General features: G+C 32.8%; 1 protein-coding gene across 4 annotated transcripts in view; it reads left to right on the top strand.

Annotated features, from left to right (window-relative positions):
- The window catches only part of RhoGEF64C (Rho guanine nucleotide exchange factor at 64C), a 121,842-nt gene that overhangs the window by 35,205 nt on the left and 66,331 nt on the right, over window positions 1-20,306 (top strand). Inside the window, exon 1 of one of the 4 annotated variants that reach the window (XM_087402720.1) lies at window positions 11,534-12,638. The exons of 2 other annotated variants lie outside the window; for them this stretch is intronic. The gene's annotated coding sequence lies outside the window, so the exon portion shown is untranslated. Of the gene's footprint in view, window positions 1-11,533; window positions 12,639-20,306 lie in introns of those variants that run through there. One more of the 4 variants, XM_011064320.2, reaches the window with a different exon arrangement.

Here is a 20,306-nt window from a genome sequence, read left to right as displayed (position 1 = left end):
CGAAAAAACGCGGTCGATCGCGTTTTGTTTCTCCCACAAAGATATTGCAAAATATGCACCATTACATAAAAATGTTTAGCCTGATGGGAAAGTTAAGTAATCCAGAGAAATGGCTTGTGAATTACATCGGAGGAATGATTTATGAATTACGCATTTATTTGTTTTTGTTTGGCGTTTAATTCTTTTAGAATTAAAATTTCATTTACTTAATAATATCTATTGGATATAAATTGCTTTAATGATTTTTCAGATTTTATTTTTATAAAATGATGATTAGTTTAAGATTCAGAAGCGAAAACTATTATAATTGCACATTTTAAACATTTTTAATTACAATCATGTTTTACTGCTATTTTAATAATAAATAATACGTCCCAGACAAATATTGTAATTTTTCAAGAAAAATAAAAATTAAAAAAAATAATTCTCCTGAATGATTGAAGTTATAATGCTTCTTCATTGATGTCACGAGAGTAATTTTTTTGGAAAAGGGAGGACGAAATAAAACCGTGAGAACTTGTATATCGCGTGTCGTATTACTGAAAGGTACGTTTCAATAAAAACGATCGATCTTGTCCCATTATATTAACGAGAGGATATTGCGGCCGGGAGCACGCCAGGACTTCCCGACAATCGCCTTCTCTCTCGCCCTCGCCCTTCGGCCATATATGAAACACGTTGGGCAATCTCGTCGGACGTGGGTGGTGTGGTACGGCTATGGGATACCGTTATACGTTACACCCACCTTTATTCTATAATATAGATCAAAGCCGAACGAGAGATCGCAGCCGTGCGCATAAACTCTCTTATATCATCGTCCGCCGTGCGGCGTATTGAACGTTTCATTGCCTTATGCTTTACATAAGCCGACGAGAGAGGAATGGCCGTACCAGAGAGACTCTCTTTAGGTTCGACAGGATTCTCTTCCTCACGTCTCTTTACGCAAAAAACTAGCTTCCATAACGATAGGATCCTCGAACTGGACCTTATTGCGAGTGATATCACGCGCGTTTGAGTTTTACTCATATTTACTATTTGGAGTGCATTAGTCACATTTATTTATTTATCAAAATTTAGGCACGAGTTTAGGCATAATTTATTAGCGAGATGAGTTATCTCATGTCGTTTTAAGAGAATAGTTAATCGCGATCTTAATGGTTGGAGTCACTGTTATAACATAATTTAAGAATTTTTTTCATTTTTGTATTTAAGATAGAAAAAATCTAAAATAAATTTAACAAAATTTCAAAATTCACTTGAATACAAAGAGCTGTAATAATAAAGTCGACAATGCGATTTATGTAAAAGGAAAATTATGTGTAAGTCTGAATTTAATTAAAAAGTAAGAGAGAGAAAAATCGTACGCGAACTGTAATAATTTATGCGCATCTAATCAAGTATAATCACATTTGAAATTAAAAGCATTGAGAACGATGGCTTTTTCCCGACATTGCGGGAAGCGTACGTATTCCCGGACGGAAGAAATAACTGAGGGGACAATTTGCATAACGTTTGTTTGTTCCGAGGACGCGCGAATCTATCGCTCGTTTTCTCGCTCGCGCTCAACACTCCGTATGCTATGGGAGATACTCGGCCTACGATCGGCCGAATAGCGCTGAATCATAGGATAAACATAGTCGAGACATGCTCTCTTCCTGAACTCTGCATGCGTGGTTACATCGCAGCAAATGTCCGATATGGCGCGGCGTTTCCAACTGTGAACGAACGCGTTTCCGCAGGACAATGCCATGCAGTGGCTGTTGATTAATCCCAGTCTCTCTCTCTCTCTCTCTCTCTCTCTCTCTCTCTCTCCCCCCCCTCGTCTCTGGCAATGTGTCGCGGACATCGCAGGAAGGAAAAGTTTCTCGCGAACGACATATAAATTAGGGTCATTTCTGGCTACCGGTTTGACGGAGCTTTCCATCGATAGGCCTTTAAATTTTTGTTAACTTCCTCAGAAAGTTCCTCTCATGACGTAATAACTTTCTTTAAAGATATAAAAATATTACTGCGTTGATAATGGCACAGCAATATATTTTTATATTGCTGTGTATTTACCGCGATTATCATCTTCATTAAGGAATAAATTAAGAAGCGAGAATAAACTACAAATAAGCTTCTTATATATACAAAGAAGGAATCTCTCTTACACTTCATATTTGCGGAGTGTTCGTGTATATATAATATTCATCATGTATAATATTTTTAAAAAAATTAAATATTTGTTATTTCTGTATTTCATTTCATACTCTCGTACTTCTTTACTATCTCCACGAGAGCTCTACGAGCTTGTTATTATTGTGCTCGTAAGTAAAAGCGAAACATTGCGTATCTGTTTAACATGTTACAAGTAAAAGTAAATAAATGGTCTATATACTTTAGTTTGATATGTCGATCCGATCAATAATATGATAATTTCGAGAAAGCTAGGAAAAGTGTTGGAGGGGGGAAATATATTTCAGTCGTTTCACGAAAGTAAAGTAATAGAACGTCAATTTCCATTGATGTATATGCCACTGCTCACACGCGCACATTTCGCACACCCACGTTTATATGTAACGCCTGGAGTTTGCGTTTGCGCAGGTTCTGTTATTTTTTCTTCCTCGCCGCGAGAGAAAGTAGTGAGCGACACCTTTTCCCATGTAATTAAGCTCACAGAAGACCAGGCGAGGTGCATGGCAAGCGATATCCGCGTTTAAAGCTTCGCGACCTATCATTAAAATCACTCAAGTGCGATGCGTCATGATTTAACGAATAATTCGGAATTCTCATTTTATTTCAATACTACTCCTATTATTACATACTGATCTCGAATCATGGAAATATTTATGGTCTATATTTTTAGCTGTTAATTGAATCTCAAAAATCGAATTTTTATGTTATACAAATGACAACTATTAAAATAATTAATTAGTTGGATTTAATAATGACTTATGAATGAGATGTATTATGAAATTACTTGAGATCAATTTATTTTGTATACGCGACGTTTCGTTTATATTCAACAAATTAAAAAAATATTAAATATTATATATAGTATATAAATAATGTATTATAGAATTTAGTCATCGCACATCTGGCGATTTACGTATATCCTCGCTTTCAATCTGATTGTGAAAGTGATGAACAGATTATGTATACTGAGAGAAAAATGTCGAAGTACTGCGAAGCAAATGTTACTTACGATGTTTTCCTCGATATTTATTAGTTATGAAAAAATTTGATTGTGACGACGAATATTCATTTCTGTAAAATATATCTCATTAATTGTAAAAAGATGGTTTATTTATACTAGGAATAAAATTTTATTTCGCTTATTTAAATAAAAATTTATTTCAGTGAAATAAATATACTTCTCACAAATAAATTTGTATATGTTTTAAGAATTTTTAATCTTTTTCTCAGTGTACCTAATCAATAAAAATTCAAAAGCTCCATACATAATACATTCAAGTGTAGATATCGTTAAAGAAATGCATTATTGCGCGTATAAATATCGCTGTAAAACAATACTTTATTACTTTCATTTCTTATCTCGTTTCAATACGTAAATGAAACGGATAAATTATGCGAAAGTTTTTTCTTCCGATGAAAATAATTAATAAATTTACAGTCTTGAAAGTTAACTGCGTGGGTGGTAGTCAAGTTAATTGTCCATAAGAAATAATTGCGTTTCGATGAGTAATTTAATGACATACGGAGCGGCACGCGTCGTCTGTGAGTCTCACCGATCTCGCTGAGTAGATAACAATACAGCGTGCGCAGTAACCTCGCATACGCAGTAGCGGTCGGATCTGTGTAGCTAGCACATTCTATTAATATAAAATAATAACAGTTTCAGTTAAATAATAACACTTTTCATAATTTTACAGTTCTACCAAAAAATAAACAAAATTTCCACACTTTTGTATGAAAAAATGAAATATGAAAATATGGTGCTAACTTCGCGAATTTAGCATGCCAATTTTGCTCTAAAGTACATAAGAAAATGATAAATATTAGCACTTCTAGCGACAATTCCCGATAGTTCTACCGAAGATCTACTAATATATGCATTTTGAAAACAAAATTCCAACAATTTTCAATTTTTATACATTTTATATATAGAAATGACCTGATACTTGAAAGTATCGTGCATATAGTAGTTTTCAGCGACAGCTCTCGTTAGTTTTAGTAGAGTTCTATGCTCTACAATCATTTTTAAATAAAGTTCCGGTCGTTACATATTTTTTATTAATTTTTTAATAATTTCGTCGTTGTCGCCCGGAGTCGCCTGACGTCATCATCTTCGTTTCTGGAATCATCGTTTATCTCATGTACGTTGATAACACAGGCCCACAAAAAAAGTACTCTGTGCTGGAGTGGAGGTCCAGCTATTTTTATGTATTTTGAGTCGCTGAATACGAATCTGATATCAAAATAGGACCATCCAGGGCAAATTTTCAATCTAGAGATAAAAAAATGAGTAAAAAATGAAAAAAAAAAAAGATTTTTTTTTCGATCTAGATTGAAAATTTATTCTGGATGGTCCTATTTTGATGTCAGATTCGTATCAGCGATTCAAAATACATAAGAATAACTGGGTCTCCACCCCAGCAAAGAGTACTTTTTTTTGTGTGATTATTACATATGTATGTGCGCATTAATATTTACTTATATTGTTCAATTTAATGTAATATTGTTTAAATGAAGGCATTGTGAAAGACAGCTTAATGGACAAAACGCTTTACATGTATGTCACATATATGACTGAAAAAATCTGAAAATCTGAAATAGTCCCTTTTCGAGACACACACACACACACACACACACACACACACACACACACACACACACACACTCAATCTCTAGATCTCAGTGTCGGTTGCACCAATTTTATTCGGACTGGCTGCAATGGAAAATACCGATGACATTATATAATAAAAGTATTTTTTGATTTTTAATTGCGATTTTAATTTCTGTGTAATTTTAATCTGAAATTTGTTAATGTCAAAACTCCAGATAAAGCTGGTGGTAGTTGCAAATTTGGCAACGGCACAAACATATACACAATGACATTCATGCGTTGTCCGAAGTAATCAAACGGCTCGTTTTGTATTTTTGCACTTGGCATTGCAAAACTACCCGATCGCTCGATTTGTGTAGCGACATTTCCATTACAAAACATTCTCGATCAAACATAATTCATCGTTATCTTAGACGATGCTAACAAGTTCACGAAAAAAACATTAATATGCAATAACAATTCAGCTATCGAAATTAATTTAAAATACAAAGAACAAAGTGTACAGCGTGCCGTTATTTCATGGGCGTACCTTACAGGGGAAATATTTTATGATTAAACTGATAAGCTTATAAACTTGATCTTTGTTTTGATACGCGTGTTAACGGTACAATGCGTAGAGAATTATTATTGTCTCGAAATGTTTGATACTTTAGAATACAATTATGCCGAATATTCCTTATAGTTTAGATTAAGTTATAATTATATTTAATAGAATGCAGAAAAATTTCTAGTAATTTACTCAAATGCGAGCAATCTGGTTGAAAATGCATCGTAGGTTTAACTGAATATGTTTAAGCGACATCACGATAAATACGAAAAATTAACGTGCTCATCCGTGAATTCCGTTATGCAAAAGAAAAATATCCTAATAAAATCTAAGGACTATAGAGTCAAGATCAGTGAAAACGCTAATTACCACGGAGAAATCATTAATTATGTCGTTGCCGCTCCCCTCTCCCTTTTTTCTGTACATGACTCCGTTTCTGTCTAGTTTCCTCTCTTTCCCTCTATATTTCACGTTCTTCTGTCTTTCGCCTGCATTCTTCCGTGATGCTAACTATGTGAAGTACTCCCACGACACAAGAATGCCGCTTCAAGATCACGGACTTACGGTCGTGCCAGTCGACGACTCTCTTAATTATTCTTAACATTTTCCTCTTTGCTTCCACCTTCGCGATTTTGCTTCCCTTGCTGTTGTTATTTAAGATGAAATATCAAAGTGCACAGTTACTTGTGAAATAGAAAATCTAGTTATACAGAGAATAATAAAGATGATATGCTTGAATTTTGATGTATTAATGTAGGAAATGTATATAGATACAGGGAAGTTGCATTCATAAAAAAAAAACTCGGATATGTTTAATAATTTCAGAATAATAATAATTTTAAGATAATTACATAAAAAGTATTAATATTCGTTAATAAATACACCAACTATTTCTTTGTTAGTAATAACACTAATATAAAAAATAATATCATAATATAATAAAATTTGCCAATCAACATAAAAAAGTCAAAATTGGAAATCGCGCGGAAATCAATGCACAAACATTAGAACAATATCTTAGCGAATACTTATAATTTTTAGTAGACACAAGATTATGCGTATGAAGTTAAATATATTAAAGTAATATAAATAAAATTAGTAAAAACACATTTAAGGTATCAAAAAGTCGAATAAGTTAAAATTAAAAGTTGGACTGTATGTTAAGTATATCACACATATCAAAATTATAGAGTAAAAGTTCAAAATTTCCCAAGAAGGAATTTCTGTGCCAATTTCCATTAGTTTTTTCCTTATTACTTTTATATTTAATTTTATCAGAAATCTAGATTAATTTTTATTTTCTTTTATATAAGATATTAAGGAAAGAGTTACGAACTAATATGTCTATAATTATTTTAATAATTATATTATACTTATATATCATATCATTATATTTAGATATTTAAATATTTATATCTAGATACACTTAATAAGAGTCCTCTTCATTCGCCCGAGCAGTTCTTAATATGAGTTCAAATACAGGGTCGTCACGACGTGGAATTGAGTTTGCATCTAGTGAAATCTTCAGATCGAAAGCGATTATATTTATATGAGGTGGAAATTTAAAAAAGAAAAGCATGAGAAGCGTGCTCGCTTAACTGTCGCTGTTATCTCGCATCGTAGATCGTGCTAATAATGTTAGCTGTAATACAGTGACTTTCAAATAGCAGGCAGACTCAGCACCGTGTCACACTTCTTCTCGGGGTGACGCAAAAATGGACGATTAAAACAATTTAATATTAGCCCATCGTTACCTTTTCTACTTCTGAGAAATCCGGTTCTTTTTTTTACAAATGCGAAGTAGATTCCTTTTATGCTATTTATGTTTCTTGCTTTCCGCTAACTGCTTCCAGGCAATAGAAATGAATTTATCTGTTTTATCGTGCGAACATCGTATTTCAAGGCGCAGTTTTACCTTCTTTGCACGAGAGACTCATTTTCTTATTACAAATGTGAAGAAAATTTCTTTCGTGTGAGTTACTTTTCCTATTTATTTTTTGTGATTTTTCTTTTTATATATGGAGATGTATTTTCCATTGTGTGAACAATGGAAAGTGGCTTCGTGTATACTTCCTAATTACGATTTGTGCTCAATGAAGCTTCAAGAGGCGTCATCTCATCGTTATCTGACGATCTTCGTTGCGTTAAAAACTCGCGCTTTCTATTTTACAATTAGAACTCACGATTGGGTTTCGGCAATGTTTCCTTTTCACTCGTTTCATCTTTATCTTTTCTTTGCTCCGGATATTAAAAATCGAGTAGCTCATGAATAGGATTGTTCCTATCAGCATGGAGAAATTCAGGATAATGATGATCAGGAAGCTGTGATATTAAGGCGATCATTGTGTGAGCTTTCGCGAAGTCAACACGGATTTCGTCAGAAATCAATTAAAGTAAAATTTAATGTCTCTTCGCAAAAAGGAAATATGATCTCGTATATATTGTATGAATCTTAATAATAATATCTTTTGAAATTTAGGAACGAAGCAATTCTTCAAAACATTTTTCATTTTCCTCAATTAGATTAATCTACAATAATTTAGATAATAAGCTAAATTTGAATAAAATTTAATACGTTTTCTTGAATTAAATTGCTTAACTCTATCGTTTTATTTAAATTAACGACATATTGATTACAAGTATGGAAACAATGGAACATTGCATACAGAAATAATTAAAAATAACTCAAATTGGATATAATTAATTGACATTATGAATTTAACAATCATTCATCGGCGTCGTATTACCGACTTATTACAATCAAAATACACTTTGATTTTTGATAGTTTTTTTAATCGTTATTACCTATAATGAGAGATACCCGGTATATTTATGACGATCGAAATTACGACGATGGAAAATTAAAGGAGATGCTTTTTTCTGCAATTTAGGATTGATTGAGGAGAGATAATGTTCTCGTCCTTTTGCATCACCTACCTAAGAACAGCGTATCCTGAACATCCAAGCAATTGACGATGCACTTGAGAAGGGGTCATCCTGTCGTTCTTCATGGGCAGATATGTGCGCCTCTTCTTTAATCTCCTTTTTCTTCTATCGCTCTTCCTCTTCTTTCTCTTCTTTTCAAGTCCACTGGTCAAGACGCCAATGCCGCTGAGCTGTAAAGTCGTAGAAAAAGTCTTGATCGTAAAACTAGCCTCGCTTCCGCACTTTGCGATAGCTTTGCCGCTCGCAATTAGACTCGCGATGTTCGCGGAAATCCGCGACAGGACAATGAAAATTTCAGGAAATTCTTAATCCGATTGATAGGCGGTACGCGCAGAAGATCTTATCGAAGCTAATCACGTATCTGTGCGGTGAAGTGATGTAGGATGAAAAATGTATATTCATATATAGATTAAGATTTCTTTGCCACATACGTTTCATCTCATTATCTCTTAATGACGAAATTAACAAGTATTAGGTTTGCAAGTATTGAGGTCAGTTAATTACTTATATTTTATAATTAGCTATACTCGTGGTTTTCAACACATATAAAAAATAATTTGGCTGATATTTTTCATAATATTGTAAATCCTTTACAATGCTTTAAAGGAGTTCACTAATCAGTATTATTAAATTATTTATCTTTAATTATTTTGTTACGTTATTTCAGTTTTAGCTTAGATGTTTCAAGACCGACAAATAATCGACGCGCAGTTTATTTGAACGGGAAATTGTAAAATTCAAATAAAAATTATTAGGCGTCAAAACCTGTTTTAATTGAATTTGATTTTTCTTTCTTCGTTCATTTATATAAAAAATGATATTATATATTATTGTCGTATGGAAATAAATTTGTTCAAGTGTATTTAAACAAACAGATATGGATAAAGGAAGTGCATATTCCCATATTAAATTACTTACATGATGTACTTGTAATATTTCAAACACGTAGTTTGATCCAAATCTAATAGCCCGAGATTTCCTAGTTCACTTGTGATTAAACTTAATTTGATGATAACGTAAAAATTGTATTTTTCTCCCTATGGTTTATCATTAATGATTTTGTAGTGAGTAATATTTTTAAAGTTATCACAACAAAATCATCAGTCTATTCATTAATTGCAGCTAGAGAAAAATCATAATTTTTACATTATCATCAAGTTGAATGAGGAGTCTAAATTACAAGTTAATTACAAAATGAAGTTATTAGTTAAACCTTTGTTTTTCATGATCAGAACTAAGGAAGACTTTGATTTTTCTCATGCATGATCCTGAGTGTGAATATAAAGAACACCGCTGAATATAAACGACTTTTAATCCGGATACTTAAATTATGTTATTACGATCGTTTTGACAGAATGATTAAATCCCTCTCGTAATTCGCGACAGTACGTTAACGAAGCTCAGGCACATATGTCGCGCGCAAACGCTGTCGTAATAAAGGATAATCAAGGTGTAGGAATGCCGAAGCATCTGTGCGCGGTGATTATAATCCGGAGGGAAGGGATGGGGAAAAGTAACGAAGGGCCACGTCTATCTCCGCATCGCGACGAGGGGGAAAACGAATAAGTAAGAAGGCGAGAACGCGACGTGCGTAATGACGTGCGAGCGAGCAGGAGGAGCTGTGTCCGTTGTTGTATACGAGCGAATGGGACGAGCGGCTAGAAAATATGGCCATGATATTTACTAACTCGGCCTCCGCGTGAAAGTGTTCGCTCTTCCCTTTGTGCCCCCCTCGTTGAAAGAACGCGCGCGAACGATCCCATGTAACGGGTGTCGCGATCAATCGATCGAGACGTGAACCGCCGAATTTAAATTAAATTTTACGAATATAAATTTTACGAAAGAATTTGGAGCGTATCTCTGACATTTACATTAATGATACTAGTTAATAAATTTGGAATAATTTTTTTGCAAAAAAAGAAAACAACTTTTTTAAAATATATTTTGGGACGCTCTGACTTTGAATCTGCCGTCAGAAAAATTCCATCAGTTCGAATTTTTAAGATATAGCTTGTCAATTTTAAGATATACGTATGTCATTTGTCACTTTTTTTTTACTTCTATGTCTACTATTTTTTAGACATAAGCTTCCAAATGAGGTTAATTTTAAACAATTTTCTGTATAATATATAATATATATTTATGATATATATATTCAATTTATTGGTTAGGAAGAGAGGCTGATCACATATTTATATGCAATCTCACCATTCAAAAATTTGTTCTCAATTATCCTTAATAATTATTCGTATTTTTGAATAGGAGAAATTATTTATGTAAATAATTTGTAGATTTTTTTAGATTTTTTTTAATTAGAAATAGTTGGACAGTCATTAATTCGACGAAGCCTGCATTCTTTTAGAAGGAAGAATTTTTGAACATTTATCACAGTTATTGTAACAATGAATTATATAATAATTATAACAACTCTCTAATGATGCAATAATTATAAAATAATTATCATATTATTTCGAGTCATATAAAGTTACACAATCAAAAAATTCAAAAAATGAGAAATTAAGTTCATCAGCTTAATCGTTTTCGTCTGATAACAATTTATGTTTCAATATATTTAGAGTTGATTATCAATGATTATATATAATACTTTTATGCAAAGCTCTTTCCAAAATGATTCCTTTCTGACGAGATATAGGAATATATATATATATATATATATATATTCGTATTTGCAGAGGGAAAGGAATTATTCTAAATGATTAAATATAAAATGGAAATCAAGAACAACAAAAAAAATTGAGGTTGCTACTCTGTTTTTTAATTATAAACGTTTAAACATTCTTGCGCGTTAAGTTTTTACAAATATTTAAACATTCAGAATTATAAAATCAAGAATAACAAAATTTCGGAAAGTTTATCATTTATTAGTGTCTAAATATACGTGCTTCAAGCATTTTTTTTACACGAATATTTATACATTTATGATTTAAGAAACGAAGCTATATTCGCAATTTTATCATTCTTGATTCCGTCTTATTTAGAATTACTCTTAAATTTTCTCCCTGTAGCCGAAAACACTTTATATATTCATTTATTTATTATTAGACTTAGATTGTTTAAAACTTACTGACATATGATACATGACATATTTCTAAAAGATAATAAATTTCAATTTCACGTCAGATTGGAATCAGATATATATATATATATATATATATATACATATATATATTACAATGATGAACATCTTTGTCTAGTCATAACGATAAGTATCAAAGTGTGTCACCGTTCTATTATCTACACTATTCACAAGGCTATGAATAAAACATTAATAATCTTTTTTTCGGTAAGAACTTGGACTTTGAGCTGTCTTGAATCGCAGATCGTTAGATCATTGTTCGATCGAAACACGCTGAGCAAATGGACCTAGTAATAGCTACCAAATGTTAATTGAAATAATTTCAAGTGTTCGGTTAATGTAACCAAAAATAATTCTACTTTTTAAATATTTAGTAGATATCATCAAACATAATAACATAACTAAACGTTTAGTAATAATTATTAAATGTTTATAAAAAATTGATTATAAAAAAATAAAATTATTTTCGGTTATATTAACTGAACATTTGGAAATTATTTTACTGAATATTTGGTAGTTATTACCAGACTCTTTTTTTTCAGTGCGCCGGAAACGGTTACCGGTTTATCATGAACTGTGCAACTGTGTGTGAATGCTAAGAATTTGGTCGGCGGAAACGATAAGTGCGTGGGCTATCATCGAGGAGTGTGTATGTTCCTCCGCGCTCGGTAGTGCACCTCACTAAGAAGAAGGGCATCGCGAATGAAGAGAAGGGGTCCGCGAGGTGGTACAGGCACCTTTCTCGCGCGCGGTGCTCGCCGTGGAATGGCAAAAAAGAGAGGAGACTCTGTGACGTCACGCGACTTGCGCGGCGGTGCCGCTAGCCTCTCACTTGGTCGCCGACGTTCGGCCCGCTCGGTTCATCGTGCTTGTTGGCTCCGTTTGTTTCCTCTCCTCTCGATTAAGCTCGCCGCGATCCACTGTTCGTTCTTCCGGATAATTAACGTTTCCATAAAAAAAAAAAAGAATAATAAATCAAAGGAATAACGGAAAATACTCAGTTCAATCTTCAACTCGACGCGACGACCGGCGTCGCGTTTCGGCGGTCATTCGTATTCGAGCGCAAACGGGAGTGACATCAACGGGAACGGTAATTGTGCGAATACGCGGTGACACGGATCGCAAACGCGGTCCCGGATAGACCGTGAGTTCCGCTTCGCATCGCGCTTGGTGGTGAAGAGTTTTGTATTTTTTCATATCTTTCTCTTGATTGTGCCACATGACATTCTGGATATGATACCGGATGGATTAAACCATTGGGGGTAAGTTTTACCCTTTAAATTTTCTCTATTGCGCGACTTTAAACCGGTACAGAGATTGCTGCTTCTCGCGATCGTAAAATGTAGACACTTCGCTGCAGGTTCGTTATCCTCGAATATTTTTTTCCAGGGTTGAGAAAGTTACTTTACAAGTTACTGATAAATTACTTTTTATTGTAGAAATTGAGTGCAGTAAGTTCGAGTGTTTTATTTTTTATATTATTATATTTTATCATTTGCTCCAATTTTGTATTATTTTTTGTACTCAATTTTTATAACAAATACATATAAGATAACCTAAAAAGTATCTTATAAAAGTAATTTATACAGTAACTTTCCCAATCCTGTTTTTTTTTCGGGGCGCCAATTACACTGGGCAATAAAATTTGATCCTTTTTTTTCGCGAATGTGAATAATTTCATTTCCAATGTATTTTTGCCTGCTGAACACAAATCCATTACTTAAATTTGATTATTAGTTTTTTATTTAAAAAAAAATAGCGTCAGAAATATAAAACACGACGATTTTAAAGGTTTTTATGATATTGTAGCAGCAAATTTTATTTCTAAATTTCGTTTATATCACGCGAAAGTATCAATTTTTAGCTATAAAATACGTTTTAACTTGTTTTAATATTATTTTTCGTTTTCAAGATATATTATTTGAAAATAACTCTTTTCCCGTAAATATATTATATGGAAAAAATATTTTCAAGTTAATATATCTTGAAAACGAAAAATGATATACATTGAGGTACACTCAAATACCAATTAAAGAAATTTTTGAGCGAATATCGATCAGGCTTACATGAATTTTTTATTCATAAAAAAATTATTATAATAATCGAAATATTATTGAGTAACAATTGTATACAAATTAGAGAGTTTATTTAGTATTAAAAGTGAATAAAATTTATGAACAAAAATTTACCGTAAACGTATCAAGTGTTATTTATAAAGTATTACACTAGACTACTATAAAAGAAACTTACAGAATTTTTTGAACTAATTTTTTTAATCGTTAACTGTCTTATCATCATTGCAAATGTTCCACCATAATGGCAGTGTTAGGCTGAAGTAAATTGTTACTTGTCGCAGTTGTCATAATTTATTTCGGTCGACAGTAACAACATTTTATGCAGCTGTTCTAATTGTGAAATCTTAGAGATCGAAATTCAATGCATGAGAGATGATTCGCGAAATGATGAAGGTTTGCGTTATCTCGCACTTAGTTTTAAAATTATCGAATGTTCGATGAACTTCCTTGTCAAAAGTGCATCAGAGTTATTACTTGCAAATAATGAATCTGACAAGTGTAAGAGCTATTATTTCCAATTACCCTAATTAAGGTTCGATTATAAGAACGTTCATTATTGGAACGTTTAATTATCTGAACTGTATTTATTTTACAATCTTCTTAAGTAACGCTATTGTTTTATATTAGTTAGAACGTTTATTAATAATTATTTTCTAAACTTCTGAGATATAATAAGATTTCTTTTGCAAATAAAAAAATCAGCATAGTGGTTGAAGGTGTGGAAAGGTGTGATGGTTACATGTTGATTTCGTTGATTTTATGAGTTTTTTTATGTTCATTCCTACTATATCATTCACGTGTAAGCTAATCATTAAATCGATTGCTTATTTTACAAAACATTCCTCTCGCCGAGAAATCCATTCACTTGTTTTCCTATTTATTATACAGAATTTTTTCTAGCTCTAAAATTATATATTAGTAGTAAGATTTTATTTTTTATACATAATTAAAAATTTAAATCTATTTGTATCAATACAATTTACATAAATTAAATCTTTTGCAATAATGATTAAATGTGTTGTTTAACTTGTATTGCCAAAATTACATTTTTTTACGATAAATTATTAATTATAAAAATTTAATATTTATCAATACTTATATATGTATAATAATTTATATAATAATTAATATATGATAAAAACGACTTTATAATCTACGTTATATGTACACTGAAATTAATATTTAAACGTTAATTTTAAATTATTTAAATAAGTGAATATAATAATTTGATAAATGAATATTTAACCTTATGTTATAACAGTAATTAATTAAAATTTATTAAACTTATTAATTAAAATAATTTGGAGGTTAATATTCAAGCAAAATAATAAATATCTGTCTGTAAAATTGCTAATGAATTTGGAAACTTACTTTTGCTTATATACTCTGGTGAATTATCCTTATAATTACTCCAGACACTTAACGATCCATGACAAAATTCCTTTTCTGTGAATCAGGATTGCATACAATGATTGTTTCTTTATAAAGGGAACGAGGGATGATGAGAGACATCGTGAATGCGTCGTGATTTTTTTCGAAATGAACATGCATTTTGCGTGCGCGAGAAAGCGACGATATTTCTTGATTGGACTTGATAAATGGACTCGTAAATAAACTTTCAGTACAGTCATTAAATTTGTGGGTCATTATTTTTTCTTCGAGCAATATCGTCGTTAACAATAATATACAACTTCCGCCTGTCCTTGTTACAGTTCATAGCGCATATCAGGATGTTGTCATAAATTTATACAATAGTTTACCTAGTTAATTTACGCAGTGGCTTCTTTGTTACTTCTAATTTTCGCTCTTAATAATCGACATTTCTGAAGGTTTCATTGCAAAAGTTAATTAGTTTTCTTCATGTGATACTCAGTTCATGACATGATTGTTACTCTCTTTCTAGGATAAAATTGATTCGAGCAAGCAATGAATACAAAAAATTCTTTATTTATTCACAAATTTCTTTAATATAATACGCAATTTATGCTTTATTGCGAATATATAATAGATTTTATTTTTTTAAAAGCAACATCAATATACGGAAAGAATGATTTTGAAATACCTAAAAGTTTAGATAGAAATCAAAATTTATATTGGACATTCAAATTGATAGAATGTCAAAAGTTTTTGACTCATCATTGCTCATCATACTGGTTTTTTGTTGAGTTCCCTAATTATACAATTTCATAATTATTTTGATAATCCAACAAAATTATTTTCCAACCTATATCTAATTACATTTTTAGTTACTTCAACAAAATCGTTTTCGTATAAAATTGATATTACGAATTGAATTAATTTTATTTACGAATTAATTTCATTATGAATGAAACATTTAACAGATTTTTAATCAAATTTTAGACATGACTTTCATAACCCTCCTACAAATTCTTGATCTTTAGTTTAATATATATAATATGAAGTACATACGACTGTAAGAGTTAAATAAAATATATACTATTAGTAAAATATATTCTATTCTACACCATACACGAAGAATCGTCTTTTCGAAAAAAAATCACGCGATCTGAGGGGATTGACCTTTCAAGGTGGCCGCGTGAGACGAATATGCGTAGGTCTAAAATAAATCGTTGGCGACCGCTTCGAATATATCAAATACCGGGCGTGTACCAGCGTCTATCATCTCGGAATCGGGATTATGGAATCGCGAATGGTCACGTAGAGAAATTAATTGAAAACGCTTACCTTTTTATTACCGCGACATAGATAATCGTCGATCTCACGCGCCTGTTGGTGGCATCGCGAGAACATTTATGTAAGCCTCACGCTCTCAAAGAGCGCGAATGCCCGCGGGATACCCCGCGAATATCTCGCAATCGCCTTTTCATGGCGAATAGGCAGGCCGGCACTCAGAGTAGTATCTAGTACGTGTCCAGTTCCAGTAAACATCCCGACTTTTCTACTGCCAGACAAGAGCGGACCAACCTCCGTGCTGGAGGTTCGTGATACGAATAAATTTCTCGTGGGATATAGAGCCCATATTCTAAGTCTCATTCCAGGAAACGTAACCGTGTATGGTGTATAAATATGGTATATAAACTCAATAATGTTCAGAAACACGACGTTTCGTGTAGTGGATTCGCGTTGCTCGACTGTGTACCTTTTTTTTTGTAACGTAATGTATGTAATTATCGCAGGCGGACTAGACGGGATAAACATCGGCAAGGATAAAGTTCTTCTTCCTGCGTACGTGCATTTTTTTTACCCAGTGTGATGTATTGATGTAAAAGCATGATTTTTGTTGGGGTATTTCTATTGAACGTATCTTGCGCTAAATATATATTTAACTTTTTAGTCGCAGCACACGCAAAAAAAATTTTTTTTTTAATTATTAGCAAATAAGAAATGTATTGTAATTATGATATCACTTTGACTTATTCTTATACATATTAAGCATAAATTAATAATAAAATAATAAATAAATAATAAATAATAAGTAATAAATTAATAAAAAAATTGATTGTGTGCATATTATGTAGGGTGGACATATATATATGGATATATGTTTTTTTTAATGAGTTTTACATGCAACAACTTTACATTTTAATGCATTTCGATCTTAATACACTTACATAAGAAATCTATTGCGAAGAAAGTTTATTTAAAAACAAGAAATTTTTTTGCATAAATTAGCATAAAAAAAGAACAGTATGACATTTATAACGTACTTACACATTTACATTAATAATTACGTAAGTCCCAACGACATCCAATCTCAGCATTTCGATTTTTGGCGAAACCCTCGTGTATTGAAGCCGGTTATACTTTCCGCCGTACTCACAGATTATTATATTACAATTATGGATCAGGGAGACCGGTACTAACAGCAGACATATAATTTAGAATCTTTTCAAGAATAAAGAGAGGTCGTTCTTAGCCAATTGCGAGCGAAATAATCGGTCAGAAACGGATTGTCGCCAATCGTGTTGGTGAAACGGCGATTCGCATGAGCGACAAAGATTATACAGACCGCGACGTGTCGTTCCGTTCTTATTTATTGAATCAGGATTCTCTCTTGACAGAATCTGATCTATCGAACGCGCGGAAACAGAAACAAAAAGGATTGTCAGTCGATTTGCATCGGAACTTCTTTTCTCGCGACGCGCGCGCGTCAGCGAGCGATTTATTATCGGATGTTCATTAGACGGCCGTTTCTTTTTGTCTTCGAGCGAAGCTCATTAGTCCGCGAGTGCGATACTCTGTCCTCTTGCGATGGTGCCGATAGTAGTTGCGATTAATAAGCGACGCTGGATTACGCAGCAGATCATTGGATTAATAAGCGTCCGTTGACCGGACGCAGGCAATATGGCATAAACGCTTGATTTCTCCGCAAAGGCGTCAGAATGACGAGCAACTATACTTGGCGATCACAAAACCTCGCTCTTTAGTGGCTATTTAATTTAACGTGCGCATATGACGTTGTATAGTTTCTCTCCTTCCGAGTAGCGTGTATAATTTATAAATATTAGATAAAAGTATGTGTGTCAGAATTTTTATATAACTGAACATGAAATGTAATTAAATGCGGTATACATATTTAAACAGGAAAAAAATATCTCGTACACGTTTTGCACATTTCCTTTATAAATAACGGATTGTTTGATCAGTTTGAAGTTGATTTATCCTCGACGAAAATGTCAAAGTCACTCAATGCTTGATTTTAGCATAATGGAAAAGAAGGATCTTCTCTTTGGCGAGAATTGAACAAGAGTAAATGATAAAATCATATCATATCCTTTGCTTGATTTTATATGGACTTTCCTTAGCACAATTTTGAGACTTTATTGTAAAAACGTACAATGTTGAGAATTAGAAAGTTGTATTGAATGCTAATCTCCTGCGACGTTTTCATTAAAGAAAAATCAACTCCAAATTGGTAAAGATACGTTGTACAATACGGATTGTGTAACTTCTTTAAACGTTTCGCATGTCGAATTTATATCTGAGTTTAGCATTTTTGTCCACGTGGTAAAGCAATTCCATCTACAAACACGTTTGCGAATGTTTAGCGGGAATAACAGGCGAGGACTTCGCATCTTTGTGAAAGCGAACCGGATCTCGTTAGTAATTCGCATTTTACGCCCGCGACGTGATGTATCGTTCTGGATTATCACTGACTGCTGGCGAATGTATAATACCGGTATGGTACCGTCTGTACAGAGCCCTTCGTTCTGTATGTTAATGCGTACATGAATAAACCAAGGGAAGCCTATACTCTGTTTAAACATCAGACTTATTCTGAGTTTGCTTTGCTTGGACATTTTGTATGGCGCGTATTACAGACAGCCTTCGTTTTATAGTTATCATCAATAGTAATCAACGGAAATAATCTCGTGGATCGGCAGTGATGTCAACGAATTGACAGACTTCGTGACGCAATTGCATTTTATATTCATTAATTGCGCATATCAATAAGTGAAAAAGATGTAGAGATATCGCGAATGCAAAGCTAAGCTTTAAAAATAAATGGAAACATTACGGAAAAATACTACATTTGACTGTGTTCGGCGGAATGAAATCAACATAGACATTAATTTCATTAATCACTAGAAACATAATTGCTTTATTAGAATGAAATCAGCACCAATAAATAAATGCTTAAATAAGTATAATTACATGTGTGATTCTTAATGCACAGATTAATGATGATCTCTTATACAAAGTAATTTAATTGCATTATGTAACTAAGCGGTGTACTATTATACAAGAAGGAATTAAGAGATATAAATTGCCAGTTTATTGAAATTTAATATAAACATGAGATCTAAATTAGGTCTAAATAAGATCTAATTTAACATATTTACATTCGTGTAAGTATAACGGAAATATAACGGAATATGATAGAGTGTAAATTAAATTGCCACTGATATCAATGCATATCGATGCTATCGATATGCATATGCCGTTAGACAAAATCATACTGTCATTTATGCAGATAAATTGAAGCCGATCCCTCTTCCGTCATACAATCCATGACGAGCACCGTGAATTACATCTCATCCTTCTCTCTTCACTCCCGACCACAAAATGGAACCAGGAGAAAATACAACGTCGGCAAAAATTGTCGTGGAGAGAATCTTGCGCAACGAAAGATATTATTGCGGAGACACAACGAAATACGTATTATTGCGATAAGGAAAGGATTTCTAACTTATGATCTTACTATTATGATCATTTTATTTGTTCGTATCATATTACTATTACGTGCTTTCATGACCGAACATATATGATAATATTTTCTTGGTTAGCAAATGGGAATACTACTTTTTTTTTTATCAAAATGACATCTCTGGTTATTCATTTCTTCAAAATATAGATCTTTTTCCTTTCGTTTTATTTGAAATGATTATAGATGTTTGTTTTATTGTTAATTTAATAATTACATATACAGCTAGAATGGGAGAAAATTAGAGTCACAAGCGTGTGCAAATTAAATACATGTCAGGAACGAGAGTTTTTTAACCGGTAGAAGTTAAATGCGTAAAAATTTTCGTAATGAGACAGTAGTATAGCGAAAACGAAAGCCTCTCCATGACGACCTGTTCACAAAATTGCGATTTCTGGCAGTGACTGACGCGGTTACTTCTCCGGGAGCGTAATATATAATTATTACGACGTTTCACTCGCGTTTTGCGGGTGTATCCATACTCGGTGAAAACACCGTGATCGGCGACCCGCCTTGGATCCGTATTTTTAAGTGCGGCCAACTTTCGTATATGAATTTCAGTTATTTGGTCTGATCGTGAAATGGAACGGTCGACCGTGACGGTGCGAGGCGCCATTCAGTCCCCTTCGTAATTTCACCGACCGACCTGCCCTTAAATTCTTATCTCG

This window comes from Acromyrmex echinatior, chromosome 2, assembly GCF_024713525.1.
Source record: "Acromyrmex echinatior isolate Ae372 chromosome 2, ASM2471352v2, whole genome shotgun sequence".
In the NCBI taxonomy this organism is placed as follows: Eukaryota; Metazoa; Arthropoda; class Insecta; order Hymenoptera; family Formicidae; genus Acromyrmex; species Acromyrmex echinatior.
The sequence above is the reverse complement of the archived record's forward strand: the minus strand, read 5'-3'. Positions and strand labels throughout refer to the sequence as shown.